Raw genomic sequence first — 16,247 nt, forward strand, 5'->3', positions numbered from 1 at the left:
TCATGCTGTCTGTCTCTCTCTCAAAATAAATAAACATTAAAAATAGAAAGAAAGAAAGAAAGAAAGAAAGAAAGAAAGAAAGAAAGAAAGAAAGAAAGAAAGAAAGTCAGAAATAGAGGTGCCTGGATGGCTCAGTCAATTCAGTGTCAGACTTAGGTTCAGGTCATGATCTCATGGTGTGTAGGTTCAAGCCCCACATCGGACTCTATGCTGACAGCTCAGGGCCTGGTGCCTGCTTTGGATCTGTCTCCTTCTCTCTCTGCCTCTTCCCCACTTTCACTCTGTCTCTGTCTCTCAAAAAAAAATAAATGTTAAAAATAATGTTTAAAATAAGAAATAATCAGTAATATTTACCACAAAAAAAGCAAATCTCAATAAGTATTCAAGAATCAATATCATATAGTGATATCATGTGTTTTTATTACAATTAATAAAGTTAGATACTATTCATAAAAAAGCCAACTTTAAATAAAAAGAAATGCATTCCTAAATAATTTATGAACAAGGGGCACCTGAGCAGGTCAGTCAGCAAAATGTCTGACTCTGGATTTCATCAGGTCATAATCTCAGGTCACAATTTTGGCTCAGGTTCATGAGTTCAAGCCCTGCATCAGGTTCTGCACTGACAGCAAGGAGTCTTCTTGGGATTCTCTCTCTCCCTCTCTCTCTACTTCTCCCCTGCTTTCGCTCTCTCACTCAAAATAAATTCATAAACTTAAAAAAATAAAATTATTTATGAACCAGAAAAGAAATTATAACGGAATTGTTAAAATATTTCCAACTGAACAATCATGAAAGGTATAAATTTTAAAACTTGAGCAATGAACCTAAGCAGCACACAGCACACATATCTTACAAATATGTAAATTAAAAGACTGAACATAATGAGCTAAACATTCAACCAGAAAGTTTTAAAAGAGAGTAAGAGTAAACAAAAGTAGGAGGACAAAAATAGTCATAATCAGTGCTAAAATTAAGGTAATAAAGACAAAGAAACAAAGGAAAGAATCCATTTAAAATGGTTCTTTGGAGGGAGCCAAGATGGCGGAACAGCATGGAAGTTTTTTGTGTGTCTCGCGTCCAAGAAATACAGCCAGACCAACACTAAACAATCCTGCACACCTAGAAAACTGATCTGAGGATTAACACAACAATTTGCACAACCCGAACCACAGAATTCAGCAGGTACACAGTGCGGAGAGGTGAACTTGGGGAGCAAGAGGCCATGGTGGGCAGGGAGGTACTTTTGCAGGTGGAGAGAGGACGGAGACAGGGCAGGACGGGGCGGGGAGAACATGGGAAAAGCACCCCTCCCTCCCAAAAAGCAGCTGGAGAGAAAGTGGAAAACAGCTGCAGGGACTAAACTAAAAAGGGAGAAAGGAGAAAGAGAGGGTTTAAATTCCATTAAGACTGTAAACAAGGGGATCACAAAGTCTGCAACTCTTCAGCTTGATACTTGGCAGTGCTCTGGTGGGAAGGGCGAATCCCCAGGAGCAGAGTGGGGTCTGGGAGGTTCTTGGGCCACACGGGGAAAAGCAGTTCCACTGCTGGAAGGACATTTGGTAGAGACTGTTGAAGCCACCTGGTCCCAGCAGACCCAGAGAATGGCCACATTCGCTGGTGCTGGAACAAGCTCATTAAGGGTGAAGCCTGGTGCCAGATGTGTGTTGTGATTTTCCATAATCCCTGAAAAGCTGCTGCTACACTATCTCACGAACTTTTTCTGGGGTGGGCTGACACCTGGCCACAGCCTCCAGGCATCAGCAGCAGCAGGGTCCAGCAAGCATTCCTAGGTGCAGCTGACATTCAGCCATTGCTCATTCGGCCACTGCTTGCAGAGGGGCGCAATAGGTCAAAGCCTCAGTTCCTTCAGAGGTAAAGGGCCGGAAAACACAGCTGCAACTGAGACAAAACTCAGGAGAGAGGTACTGCCTGGGGCTTGGTCACAGACAGTGAAAAAGCAGGGAATGGACGAAAGCTGAAGACAGAGGACAGGTGCGTGATTGCTGATCGGGGAGAACAGAGTTCCAATACTAGAACTGGGTAGCTGGGTGACACCATTTTCACCACTCCCGCGCATGCGCATACGCACCTACGGGCGCCACAGCACTCCAACCCAGTAGGCTAGCAGTGTCATCTAGTGGAGAATGGAGCCATTACACTGATACCCACCCAACTGGGCCAACCTAGCTCTTCAAGAACACAAGTCTTACTGCCTGCTTAGTTTATGGACTATGAAGCGCTTCATAATCTGACTTCTAGGGGAAAACAAAGTAATTTCAGTCCTATTTCAATCTGTTAGTAGGTCCATCATCAATTCAATTTTTTTTCTTTTTTTTTTCTCTTTTCCACTTTTTTCTTGAATATGGGAAGAGAAAAAATTCATTTTTTGTTCAATTTTTATTAAAAATACTTTTATTTAATTTTTTACTATATTTTTTACTTTTATGTAAGTTTTTTCAAATTCCATTTCACTGCCATCATTTTATTTTAGTCTACATCAGTATATTCACTTTTTCAAATTTTCAAACGATTTCCTTTTTTTCTTTTTCTTTTTTCTTTTTCATTTCTTTTCTTTTTCTTGAATGCAGAAAGAGAAAACTTCATTTTTACTTTCAATTTCTGTTAAAAATATTTTTCTTTAATTTATTTGACTACATTTTTCACTTTTATGTAAACTTTTTCAAATTCTATTTTACTTCCATCATTTTATTTTAGTCTATGTCAGTGTATTCACTTTTTTCAAATTTTGAAACGATTTTCTTCTTTTTCTCTTTTTTCTTTTTTCTTTTCTTTTTCTTGAATACAGAAAGAGAAAAATTAATTTTTTATTTTTATTTAATATTACAAATATTTTTTTAATTTTTTCTACTATATTCTTTACTTGTGTGTAATTTTTTTCAAATTCTATTTTACTCCCATCATCTCATTTTAGCCTACTTCAGTGTATTCATTTTTTCATATTCTCAAACTATTTTCTTTTTTTTTCTTTCTACCTTTTTTTCTCTAATCTGTCAAACCACTTTCAACACCCAGACCAAAACACACCTAGTATCTAGCATCATTTATTCGATTTGTGTGTGTGTGTGTGTGTGTGTGTGTTTAATTTTTAAATTTTAATATTTTTTAATTTTAATGTTTTTAATTTTAATTTTTCTACCTCATTAATTCATTGTCTCCCTTCAAAATGACAAAACGAAGGAATTCACCCCAAAAAAAAGAACACAAAGAAAAGACAGCCAGGTATTTAACCAACACAGATCCTAATCCCTTTTTGCAGAGATAAAAGAAGTAAAAAATAGCCAGAATGAAATTAAAAATGCTATAACTGAACTGCAATCATGGATGGATGCAGCGGTGCAAGGATGGACAAGGTAGAACATAAAATCGGTGATATAGAGGACAAACTTATAGAGAATAATGAAGCAGAAAAAAAGAGGCAGATGAAGACAAAAGAGCACGATTTAAGAATTAGAGAAATCAGTGACTCATTAAAAAGGAACAACATCAGAATCATAGGGGTCCCAGAAGAGGAAGAGAGAGAAATAGCGGTAGAAGTCTTATGTGAGGAAATCATAGCAGAAAACTTTCCTAACCTGGGGAAAGACACAGACATAAAAATCCAGGAAGCACAGAGGACCCCCATTAGATTGAACAAAAAGTGACCATCAACAAGGCATATCATAGTCAAATTCACAAAATACTCAGGTAAGGAGAGAATCATGAGAGCAACAAGGGAAAAAAAAAGTCCTTAACCTACAAGGGAAGACAGATCAGGATTGCAGCAGACCTATCCACAGAAACTTGGCAGCCAGAAAGAGGTGGCAGGATATATATAATGTGCTGGATCAGAAAAATATGCAGCCAAGAATTCTTTATCCGGCAAAGCTGCCATTCAAAATAGAAACAGAGATAAAAAGTTTCCCAGACAAACAAAAATTAAAGGAGTTTGTGACCACTAAACCAGCCCTGCAAGAAATTTTGAGGGGGACTCTCTGAGGGGAAAAAAGATGAAAAAAAAAATAAATAAATACCAAAAGCAACAAAGATTAGAAAGGACCAGAGAACACCACCAGAAACTCCAACTCTACAAGCAACATAATGGCAATGAATTTATATCTTTCAGTACTCACTCTAAAACTCAATGGACTCAATGCTCCAATCAAAAGACATAGGGTAACAGAATGGATAAGAAAACAAGATCCATCTATATGCTGTTTACAAGGGACCCACTTTAGACCTAAAGACACCTTCAGGCTGAAAATAAGGGGATGGAGAACCATCTATCATGCTAAGTATATAAATATCATGCCAAATATATGAATCAAATAATCACAAACATAAAGAAACTCATTGATAGTAATACCATAATAGTAGGAGTCTTCAACACCCCACTCACAGCAATGGACAGATCATCTAATCAAAAAATCAACAAGGAAACAATGGCTCTGAATGACACACTGGACCAGATGGACTTAACAGATATATTCAGAACATTTCATCCTGAAGCAGCAGAATATACATTCTTCTCCATGCACATGGAACGTTCTCCAGAATAGACCACATACTGGGACACAAATCAGCCCTCAACAAGTACAAAAAGGTTGAGATTATGCCATGCATATTTTCAGACCACAGTGCTATGAAACTTGAAATCAACCACAAGAAAAAATTTGGAAAGGTAACAAATACTTGGAGACTGAAGAACATCCTACTAAAGAATGAATGGGCTAACCAGAAGTTAAAGAGGAAATTAAAAAGTATATGGAATTCAACCCAAAACCTCTGGGACACAGCAAAGGCTGTCATAAAAGGAAAGTATATAGCAATCCAGGCCTTCCTAAAGAAGGAAGAAAGATCTCAGATACACAACCTAACCTTACCTTAAAGAGCTGGAAAAAGAACAGCAAGTGAAACCCCAAATCAGCAGAAGACAGGAAATAATAAAAATTAGAGTATAAATTAATGCTATCAAAACCAAAAAAAAACAAAAAACAAAAAAAAACAGTAGAACAGATCAATGAAACCAGAAGCTGGTTCTTTGAAAGAATTAATAAAATTGATAAACCACTAGCCAGTTGGATCAAAAAGGAAAAGGAAAGGACCCAAATAAATAAAACCAATAATGAAAGAGGAGAGATCACAACCAACGCAACAGAAATAAAAACAATAATAAGAGAATATTATGAGCAATTATATGTCAATAAAATGGTCAATCTGGAAGAAATGCACAAATTCCTAGAAACATATACACTATCAAAACTGAAACAGGAAGAAACAGAAAACTTGAACAGACCCATAACCAGTAAGGAAATCGAATTAGTAACCAAAATCTCCAAAAAAACAAGAGTCCAGGGCCAGATGGCTTTCCAGGGGAATTCTACCAAACATTTAAGGAAGAGTTAACACCTATTCTCTTGAAGCTGTTCCAAAAAATAGAAATGGAAGGAAAACTTCCAAACTCTTTCTATGAAGCCAGCATTACCTTGATTCCAAGACCAGACTGAGACCCCACTAAACAGGAGAACTATAGACCAATTTCCCTGAAGAACATGGATACAAAAATCCGCAACAAGATATTAGCTAACCAGTTCCAACAATACATTAAAAAAATTATTCACCATGACCAAGTGGGATTTATACCTAGGATGCAGGGCTCGTTCAATATCCACAAAACAATCAATGTGATTCATCATATCAATAAAAGAAAGGACAAGAACCATATGATCCTCTGAATAGATGCAGAGAAAGCATTTGACAAAATACAGCTCCGTTTCTTGATAAAAACCCTCAAGAAAGTAGGGATAGAAGGAGCATACCTCGAGATCATAAAAGCCATATATGAACGACCCAATGCTAATATCATCCCCAATGGGGAAAAACTGAGAGCTTTCCCCCCAAGGTCAGGAACAAGACAGGGATGTCCACTTTTGCCACTGTGATTCAACATAATATTGGAAGACTTAGCCTCTGCAATCGGACAACACAAAGAAATAAAAGGCATCCAAATCAGCCAGGAGAAGGTCAAACTTTCACTCTTCACAGATGACATGATACTCTATATGGAAAACCTTAAAGATTCCACCAAAAAACTGCTAGAACTGATTCATGAATTCAGCAAAGTTGCAAGATATAAAATCAACGCACAGAAATCGGTTGCATTCCTGTATACCAACAGTGAAGCTACAGAAAGAGAAATCAAGGAATCTATCCCATTTACCATTGCACCAAAACCCATAAAATACCTAGGAATAAATCTAACTAAAGAGGTGAAAAATCTATACACTAAAAACGATAGAAAGCTTATGAAAGAAATTGAAGAAGACACAAAAAATGGAAAAAGATTCCATGCTCCTGGATAGGAAGAACAAATATTGTTAAAATGTCAATACTACCTGAAGCAATCTACATATTCAATGCAATCCCTATCAAAAGAACACCAGCATTCCTCATAGAGCTACAACAAATAATCCTAAAATGTATATGGATCCAGAAAAGACCCCAAATAGCCAAAGCAATCTTGAAAAAGAAAACCAAAGCAGGAGGCATCACAATCCCAGACTTCAAGCTATACTACAAAGCTGTCATCATCATGACAGTATGGTACTGGCACAAGAACACTCAGATCAGTGGAACAGAATAGAGAACCCAGAAATGGACCCACAAACATATGGCCAACTAATCTTTGACAAAGTAGGAAAGAATATTCAGTGGAATACATACAGTCTCTTCAGCAAGTGGTGCTGGGGAAACTGGACACCAACATGCAAAAAAATGAACCTGGACCACTTTCTTACACCAGACACAAAAATAAACTCAAAATGGATGAAAGGCCTCAATGTAAGACAGGAAGCCATCAAAATCCTTGAGGAGAAAGCAGGCAAAAACCTCTTGGATCTTGGCTGCAGCAACTTCTTATTCAACACGTCTCTGGAGGCAACGGAAACAAAAGCAAAAATGAACCACTGGGACCTCATCAAAATAAAAATCTTATGCACAGCAAATGAAACAATCAGCAAAACTAAAAGGAAACTGACAGAATGGGAGAAGATATTTGCAAATGACATATGTGGTAAAGGGTTAGTATCCAAAATCTATAAAGAACTGATCAAACTCAACACCCAAAAAACAAAGAATCCAGTGAAGAAATGGGCAAAAGACATGAATAGACACTTCTCCAAAGAAGACATCCAGATGGCCAACCGACACATGAAAAAATGCTCAACATCATTCATTATAAAGAAACACAACTCAAAACCACAATGAGATACCACCTCACACCTGTCAGAATGGCTAACATTAACAACTCAGGCAACAACAGATGTTGGTGAGGATGTGGAGAAAGAGGATCTCTTTTGCATTGCTGGTGGGAATGCAAGCTAGTGCAGCCACTCTGGAAAACACTATGGAGGCTCCTCGAAAAACTAAAAATAGAACTACCCTATGACCCAGCAATTGCACTACTAGGCATTTAGCCACGGGATACAGGTGTGCTGTTTTGAAGGGATACATGCACCGCAATGTTTATAGCAGCACTATCAACAATAGCCAAAGTATGGAAAGAGCCCAAATGTCCATCGATGAAGGAATGGTTACAGAAGATGTGGTATATAAATATATAATGGAGTATTACTCAGCAATCAAAAAGAATGAAATCTTGCCATTTGCAACTACATGGATGGAACTGGAGGGTATTATGCTAAGTGAAATTAGTCAGTCAGAGAAAGACAAACAACCTATGACTTCACTCATATGAGGACTTTAAGAGACAAAACAGATGAACATAAGGGAAGGGAAACAAAAATGAAATATAGAAACAGAGAGAAGGACAAAACAGAAGAGACTCATAAATATGGAGAACAAACTGAGGGTTACTGGAGGGGTTCTGGGAGGGAGGGATGGGCTAAATGGGTAAGGGACACAAAGAAATCTACTCCTGAAATCATTGTTGCACTATATGCTAACTAATTTGGATGTAAGTTTTTTTAAAAATTTAAAAATAAAATTAAATAAATAAATAAATAAATAAATAAATAAATAAATAAATAATATGGTTCTTTGGAAAGAATTAGAAAATGGACAATTCTCTGATAGGAAATCTCAAGGAAATTAAGAAGATAGAAAAATACGATGTAAAGGAAGACACAGACACAGCAAAAATTTAAATAATTATAAGAACATGCAAGGAATAAATCCATACAAATTAATCAGAAAACTTGAACAAAATGTAAAACTGTCTAAAAATTATCACCCAGCAAAACTGAAAAGAAAAGTTGAAAACTGGAATTAAATGTACCGGAATTTAAACTGAAATTTAAATCTTTATACATACATATGGTTTCACAGGCAAGTTACATCAAACCCAAGACCAATAATTTCCATACCTGTGCTAAGAAAAATTAAAACAGCAAGGCTACTACTCAACACATTTTATGAGACCAAGAGAACCACAATTACAAAAATAAACAAAGAGATGACAAATAACAATTATAGACCAATATTACTTATGAAAAGCAATGACTGCACGTAAAATATTATCAAACCAGCATTGGATTTTAAAAAGTAATACTAATACACCATGATCATTTAGGATTCATCTCAGGAGTATGAGGAAGATTAAATATTAGTGCATGCAACATACCACACATAAAAATAGTAAGTATAAAATTATCTCACTAAATGCAGAAAAGTGAGCTTGGTCAAGTTTAACATGTATTTCTAATTAAAGTCTCTTCACAAACTAGGAAGAAAAGGAACTTTCTTAACCTGAACAAGGGAATCTTTGAATTTGTTTTCAAAGGGAGATGTTAAAAGCATTCCCTTAAAAATTTGAAAAAGAGAAAGATTTCCAATGTTATTCTTTCTATTCTATATTTCAATCAATGTCCTAACGACTACAGTAAAATAATAAAAACATTAGAACTGGAAGGAGAAAACATCTATCATTAATCGTAGTTACCTGATTCCATATCTGGGGGAGAAAGTGTACAAATGAGCCTAGAATGTCTTCTCCTCCCAGAAAACTAGGAAGCTATCACAGATTACAGAGGCCATGTCACAAAGGCTCAGGAGCCAGCCTGAAAAGATTTGTTCTAAGATGGGACATTTCCCACATCAATAAGACCATGAATCCAATCAACTGAAACACATCAAGTATGTTTAAATCCATGAGTTCCTAAAACAATCCTCCTTAATTACTTTTGGGGTTTATCCTGGTTGCCAGAGATTTGCTTGGGACTATTTTGGTGTTTGTCCTGAGAAACGCCTCCATGTCAGGCAAGCAGGGATGGTATAGTCACCATAGAGGGGAATCAGCTCATTATCGTACAAACTGATAAATGAAAGGAAAGTATCTTACACTTAACCTTAAAGTTAATCAATTATTTGACAAGGAAAATCATCTTAATAGAAATGCTTCAGTTAAAAAATGAAGTAGAAATGATATAATTAGAATATCATCAATTTGCAAACCAACTCCTAATCAAAAAACAGATCTAATCATTGTTTATCAACAGTCACTAACACACACACACCTGAAAAGACAATCTGACCTTACTTGTCTCCTGAGTAAAGTACACAACCCCATGATGTCTGGGATTTGCTTTAATCTAATCAGAACTCAAAGAGGTATAGATGTGTAGGGTGATGCAGGTGCAGACAAACTAGACTGGCTAAGACTTGATAATTGTGCAGCCTACACAATGAGTACAAGCTCTTTCATTGCACTATTCTCTCTTTGGTAGATGTTTAAGTTTTCCATAATTAAAAACTTTGAAATAACATAGTTAACATACAAATAAATTTCCAGAAATTCAAAGACTTATATTTACAATGTCCATTGATTTTTATTTAAAACAATCTAGGGGCGCCTGGGTGGCGCAGTCGGTTAAGCGTCCGACTTCAGCCAGGTCACTATCTCGCGGTCCGTGAGTTCGAGCCCCGCGTCGGGCTCTGGGCTGATGGCTCGGAGCCTGGAGCCTGTTTCCGATTCTGTGTCTCCCTCTCTCTCTGCCCCTCCCCCGTTCATGCTCTGTCTCTCTCTGTCCCAAAAATAAATAAAAAACGTTGAAAAAAAAAATTTAAAACAATCTAAAGAGGAAACAAAACAATTTCAAACAAGGATGTTTAAACAAATTAAGTTACACTTACACAGAAGAGTATGGAGCTATAAAAATCACATTTTCACATGCAGTTGAATGACATGATGGCATATTCATACACATTATGTTCAACACAAAAAAGTTTTTTAATTTGATCCCAATTCCATTAGAGGATGCATATTTGCAATAAAAACTACTGAAAGAAATGCAACGAGATGTTAACAGCATTTACCTCTGGGTAATGAGATTGTGGTTGGATTTTATTGTCTACTTCTCCCTTTTGGTTATGTCCACACTGGACAAGTTTTCTTTCATGATAAACCATACACAACATGTTATCCATCAATCAGACAACAGGGGCCTGGAGAAAGAGAGGCAGGAGGCAGACACAGACAGCAGGAAGTATGACTAAGCTGACGTATGCAGAAGGCCCACTGCCAGCTCTATAGAAGCAAGGCCACGGAGCCACCTAGTTCCAGTGACACTGCAAAGGGCCTGCAGGTGGCAGACAGAACAAGAGCCATTTCACTAGCTGGAAGGTCCCAGGATGCAGTCCGGATTGAGTGCTTTCTGGTGCACAGTGGTGGCCTTCATCCACTTTGGTAAGGAGCCCACCACCCCTGCAGCCCGGGACTGAGGGAGGGGTTTGAGAAAGATGTTGGAAAAGAACTTGACTGTGCCTTTTTCACTTTGTTTTCTGGGTGAAAAGTGGCTATTTGTGACAACTTTCTTGGGAGGAATGTCAACAGCTAAGCTACTTTTTTCTTCTTCTCTACAGGTTCCAGCAATACACAGAGTATCACTCAAACTCCAGGTCCAGTGAATAAACAAGAGGGAGAATCTGTGAGCTTGCACTGTAGTTTCACACTCAGCTATACTCACTATGTGATGAGCTGGTTTCAACAGCTGCCCAATGGAAAGATGACTGAAATCATTAATCTTTATTCTGGTAACAGGAACACTAGGAAAGGATGATATTCTGTGTCACATCAGAAAGGAAACAAAGCACTAAGTCTCACCATCACAGGCTTGATGCCTACAGACTCAGGTGTCTATTTCTGTGCTGTTGGAGAAACTGCACGGTGAGAGGAGTGACAGGGAGAGTCTTACAAAAACCCCCTGGGCTGAGCATGAAACAGCCATCTGCTCCAGAAGCTTAGGAGAAAACAACCCACAGAACAGGAAAAGGTAAACAGAAGGTAGGGTGGGTGGCACTGGTGGGTGTAGAGAGGAAGCTGATGAATGTTCTAGCAATAATCTTCCCACATCTGGTATCCAATGAAGAGTTGTGGTTACAAGATCCCAGCCTCAAGAGCATTTTCACCTCAGAACCACATAGCCAATCAGGTTATGCATCCATCTTTTCTGCTGCCCAACATCCATCCCTCCTTGTCTGGTGACCACACCTGGATTTTCCCTGGATAAACAAGCCATGCCTCCTCCTACCCCATGTTTGGGTTTAGATGAGACTGAGCCCAGCCTTGGACACCCTGGCTAATTAACATAATTCATCTCTGACCACAATGATTGTTTCACGGATGGGTACCTGCCCCAAGTCTACATCCCAAAACTTAATATGAAACTCTTAGGAATATGGCTGGGGATGTAGGAAGCTAGGATATACCCCTACAGTTGCCAGCACCCCTCTTCCCACCAAAAAGGAAGAGCATGATCCTGAAAAGAGAATGAAACTGAGATCCCTTAACCTTGTTTGAGGTACAGACTCTGCAATGATTAGAGATCTACTTGGGATTTTTCAGTTGTGCACCCCAGCTGTCTTTGCTTGTGTTCCCCCAGAAGAAGACAAGGATTCTAGTGCAAGTGCTTTAGTTGGGAGGTGATCCCAGGATGCCTGGCAGGGGCAGTGGGAACAGTGACAGGAAGGGAATTCAGCCAGTGAAGGGCATGTGTGTTAATGCAATCCCTATCACAATACCACCAGAATTTTTCATAGAGCTAGAACAAACAATCCTAAAATTTATGTTGTTCACAAAAGACCCCAAATAGCCATGCAATCCTGAAAATAGTAAAGCAATGTAGATGCATCGCTATTCTGGACTTCAAGGTATATTACAAAGCTATAGTCAGTCAGTACAGTATGGTACTAGCATAAAACACAAATCAATGGAACAGAATAAAGAATCTAGAAAAGAACCCACAACTATATGGTCAACCCCTTTGACAAAGCAGGAAAGAATATTCAATGAAAATCTTCAGCAAATGGTGTTGGGAAAACTGGACACAACATGCAGAAGAATGAAATTGGACCACTTTCTGGACCATACACAAAATAAATTCAAAATGGATGAAAGACCTGAACATGAGATAGGATACCATCAAATCCAACAGGAAAACACAGGCAGAAACCTCTGTGACATCGGCTGTGGCAACTTCTTACTGGACACATTGCCAGACCGAGGGCAACAAAACCAAACATGAACCTTTGAGATTTCATCAAGATAAAAAAGCTTCTGCACAGTACAGGAAACAATCAGCAAAATCTATGAAATGGAAGAAGATATTTGCAAATGACACATATGGTAAAGGGTTAGTGTCCAAAATCTATAAAGAATTTAATCGGGGCGCCTGAGTGGCTCAGTCTGTTAAGCATCCAACTTTGGCTCAGGTCATGATATCGTGGTTTGTGAGTTTGAGCCCCGCATCAGGCTCTGTGCTGACAGCTGGGAACCTGGAGCCTGCTTCGGATTCTGTGTCTCCTTCTCTCTCTGCCCCTCCCCCACTTGTGCTCTGTCTCTATCAATAATAAATAAATGTAAAAAAAAAAAAAAAAAAAAAGAACTTAATCAACTCAACACCCAAAAAACAAATAATCTAGTTAAGAAATGAGCAGAAGACATGAATAGGCACTTTTCCAATGAGGATATCCAGATGGCTAACAGACACATGAAAAGAGGCTCAACATCACTCATCATCAGGGAAATACAAATCAAACCACAATGAGATACCACTTCACACCTGTCTGAATGGCTAAAATTAATAACACAAGAAACAACAGGTGTTGGCAAGGATGTGAGGGAAGGGGAGCCCTCTTGCACTTTTGGTGGAGATGCAAACTGGTGCAGCCACTCTGGAGAACAATATGGAGGTTCCCCAAAAGTTAAAAATAGAACTACCCTATGATCCAGCAATTGCATTACTAGGTATTTACCCAAAGGATACAAAAATACAGGTTTGAAGAGATAACTGGACCCCGATGTTTATAGCAGCATTATCACAATAGTCAATCTATGGGAAGAGCCTGATGGAGAGAGGTGGATGGGTGTGGGCTAGAAGTGTGATGGGCATTAATGAGAGCACTCATTTGGATGAGCACTGGGTGTTTCATGGAATTGATGAATCATTGAATTCTACGCTAGAAACCAATATTGCACTGTAATTCACTAAATACAATTGAAATTTTAAAAAATGAGAAAAATCAATCCATCGATCAGGACCTGTGTATTCTCCTGCCAACTGCCACTATGAGCAGCAAGACTTTCATCATACCAGGGAATTTCTGACAACCCATGGGAGACACTTGCTTCAACTTGTCCCATTTGAGGGCCAGAGGAGCTAAGGTACTGATATCCCAAATCCTGTGTGTCACTCATAGAGGACAGCGAAAGGGATATGAGTGATGATTCCCCAGCAATTATGTCTGCCAAGCAGGCTGTGCAGTAAGAGAAAGCCCTTAGGCAAAGAAACCCAAGTTCTGGCAAGAGGAAGGGGACAGTGTGCACTGAAGTCATAAGCACAAAACGATACAGGGAAGACACCAAAAACGCAACACAATTAATTTCTTTCTTATTGATAAATTATTTTGAGATGGGTTTTCTCTCACTGCAATCAAAAGAGACCTAACTAGAAACACTAATATAGACAACATTGGGTGAAACAAATTAACCAAACAAAATAGTTCAATACTACTTTTTAAAACTCCTGGCTTGCTGTAGGGGAGACAGGCTACAACTCCTCAGACTGTTCAGATTAGATCAGTTGTTCAGCCCTTTCCTCCCACATCATCCAGGGTGATAAGGGGGAGGGACAAATTTAACACTGTACCTGTTATTACACTGACCATTTAACTGTTCTCTCCCCTTTCAGACTCTCCCTGCTCAGGGTCACCCTGCTTAGTGCTGCCAGATTAACCTCTCTACTGTGTCCCTCCAAAGAATTTTGTTTGCTTAAGACTTCTGGATTCCTTGTGAGACTGTGCTTTTCCCAAATCTCAATTCCTGCTCCTGCTCCTGCCAGCTGCTTCTCCAGAAACAGTTTCCTCCCCATCTCTACCTTTTGAACTCACTGTCTCTCAAAATCTAGGTCACGCTTTGATGTTTCTGAGGATAGCTCGGAAGCAATGAGCATACCTAGATCTCGTATCTTGGTTTCTAATACAATTTTTCAGTACAAGGAACCAGGGCTCCTTGGAGAAATGGCTGATTCTAGGGCTGGCACAGGGAATATTCCAGATAAATCTGCAGTATCTTAAAATGTTTAAAAAAAAAAAAGAACCACCACCACCTACGATGGGGCTATGTTAAGGAGACATCAGAGTCAACTAAAAAAGCTCCCTGTGGCTGAAACTAGAACAATTTAAGCAATAAAATAAAGTATAAAATAAATATCCATGAATCACTGATATAAATAAATCATTGAATAAGTGTGAGGCAGAACAAACTTCCCATGCTTTAGAACTCTAAATAATTTATTTCGATACTCCACATTTCTGACTCCTCAAATGTGTGCTGCTCATAGTGACTTCCTTCCAAAAGGGACAGTGTGGTAAGTGTGACAAAAGAGCAACGGTGGATTGGGGCACCTGGGTCACTCAATCCATTAAGCCTCTGACTCTTGATTTTGGCTCAGGTCATAATCTCACAGCTTGTGAGACTGAGCTCTGGACTGTCTGCTTGGGATTCTCTCTCTCCCTACCTCTCTGCACCTCCCCTGCTCACTATCCCTCTCTCTCTCTAAAAATGAATGAATAGATTATTTTTTAAAAAATAAAAAAGGGCAACAGTGGAGAAACCTGCCAAACACCAGTTTAGCTCGCTGATCATGGTCAAAATCACCAGGGATGTTGATAGCATGTCCCCTTGATATGATGTGAAGAGAAATGGCACGTTACCTCTGTGATCTTCCTCCCCAAAACCCATAACCTCAGTCTAATCATGAGGAAATCATCAGAAAAATCCCAATTTAGGGACATTCTGCGAAGCATCTAACTAATACTCCTAAAAATTGTCAAGGTCATCAAAAATAAGAAAAATCTGAGGAGCGCCTGGGTGGCTCTGTCAGTTGAGCATCCAACTCTTGATTTTGTCTCTGGTTATGATCCCAGACTTGTGGGAAGGAGACTGCATTGGGCTCAACACAGAGCATGGAGCCTGCTGGGATTTTCTCTCTCTCTTTCTCTCTCTCTATCTCTCAGCCTCCCTCCCCTGCTTATGCTCTTTTTCTCTCTAAAATAAAATAAACTTTAGGTTGCCTATGTGGTTCAGTCAGTTAAGCGTCCAACTTCAGCTCAGGTCATGATCTCACCTTTCATGGGTTTGAGCCCTGCATCAAACTCTGTGCTGACAGCTCAGAGCCTGGAGCCTGCTTCAGATTCTGTGTCTCCCTCTCTCTCTGTCCCTCCCCGCTTGTGTTCTATCTCTGTCTCTGTCTCTCTCTCAAAAATAAAAAAAAAATTTTAAGTTTACATGAAATAAATTAAATAAAATGAAATTTAAAGAAACATTTAAAAAACAAGAAAAATCTGAGAAATTGCCATAGCCAACAGGAGCTTGAGGAGACATGAAAACTAAATGTAATGTGGTCTCCTTGTGGGACTGCAGGAGATAAAGAACTTTAGGTAAATCAAAGTAAAACTACAGAAGTATGAACTTTAGCCAATAATAATATATCAGCATCCATTTCTTAACTGTGGCAAATGTACCATTTTAAGATGTTCATCGTAAGGGAAACTGGGTGTGCAGTATGGAAAGTATGTGTACTATCTTCACAACTTTTCTGTAAATCCAAAACTGTTCTCAAAGTGAACATTTAATACAAAAAGCTTACAAAACTATAGGTTTCTCATGACCTGCACTTTGTGGAGGGAGAATTACAATTTAAATATGTCATTATGTATACCTCAAAAGGAAT

The 16,247-nt window shown here is 38.6% G+C and overlaps 1 protein-coding gene across 1 annotated transcript in view; it reads left to right on the forward strand.

The window, feature by feature from the left end:
* The window catches only part of LOC102961379 (M1-specific T cell receptor alpha chain-like), a 476,819-nt gene that overhangs the window by 238,559 nt on the left and 222,013 nt on the right, over positions 1 to 16,247 (forward strand). The gene's annotated exons all lie outside the window — the stretch shown is intronic.

Source organism: Panthera tigris, chromosome B3 (genome assembly GCF_018350195.1).
Source record: "Panthera tigris isolate Pti1 chromosome B3, P.tigris_Pti1_mat1.1, whole genome shotgun sequence".
Taxonomy (NCBI): Eukaryota; Metazoa; Chordata; class Mammalia; order Carnivora; family Felidae; genus Panthera; species Panthera tigris.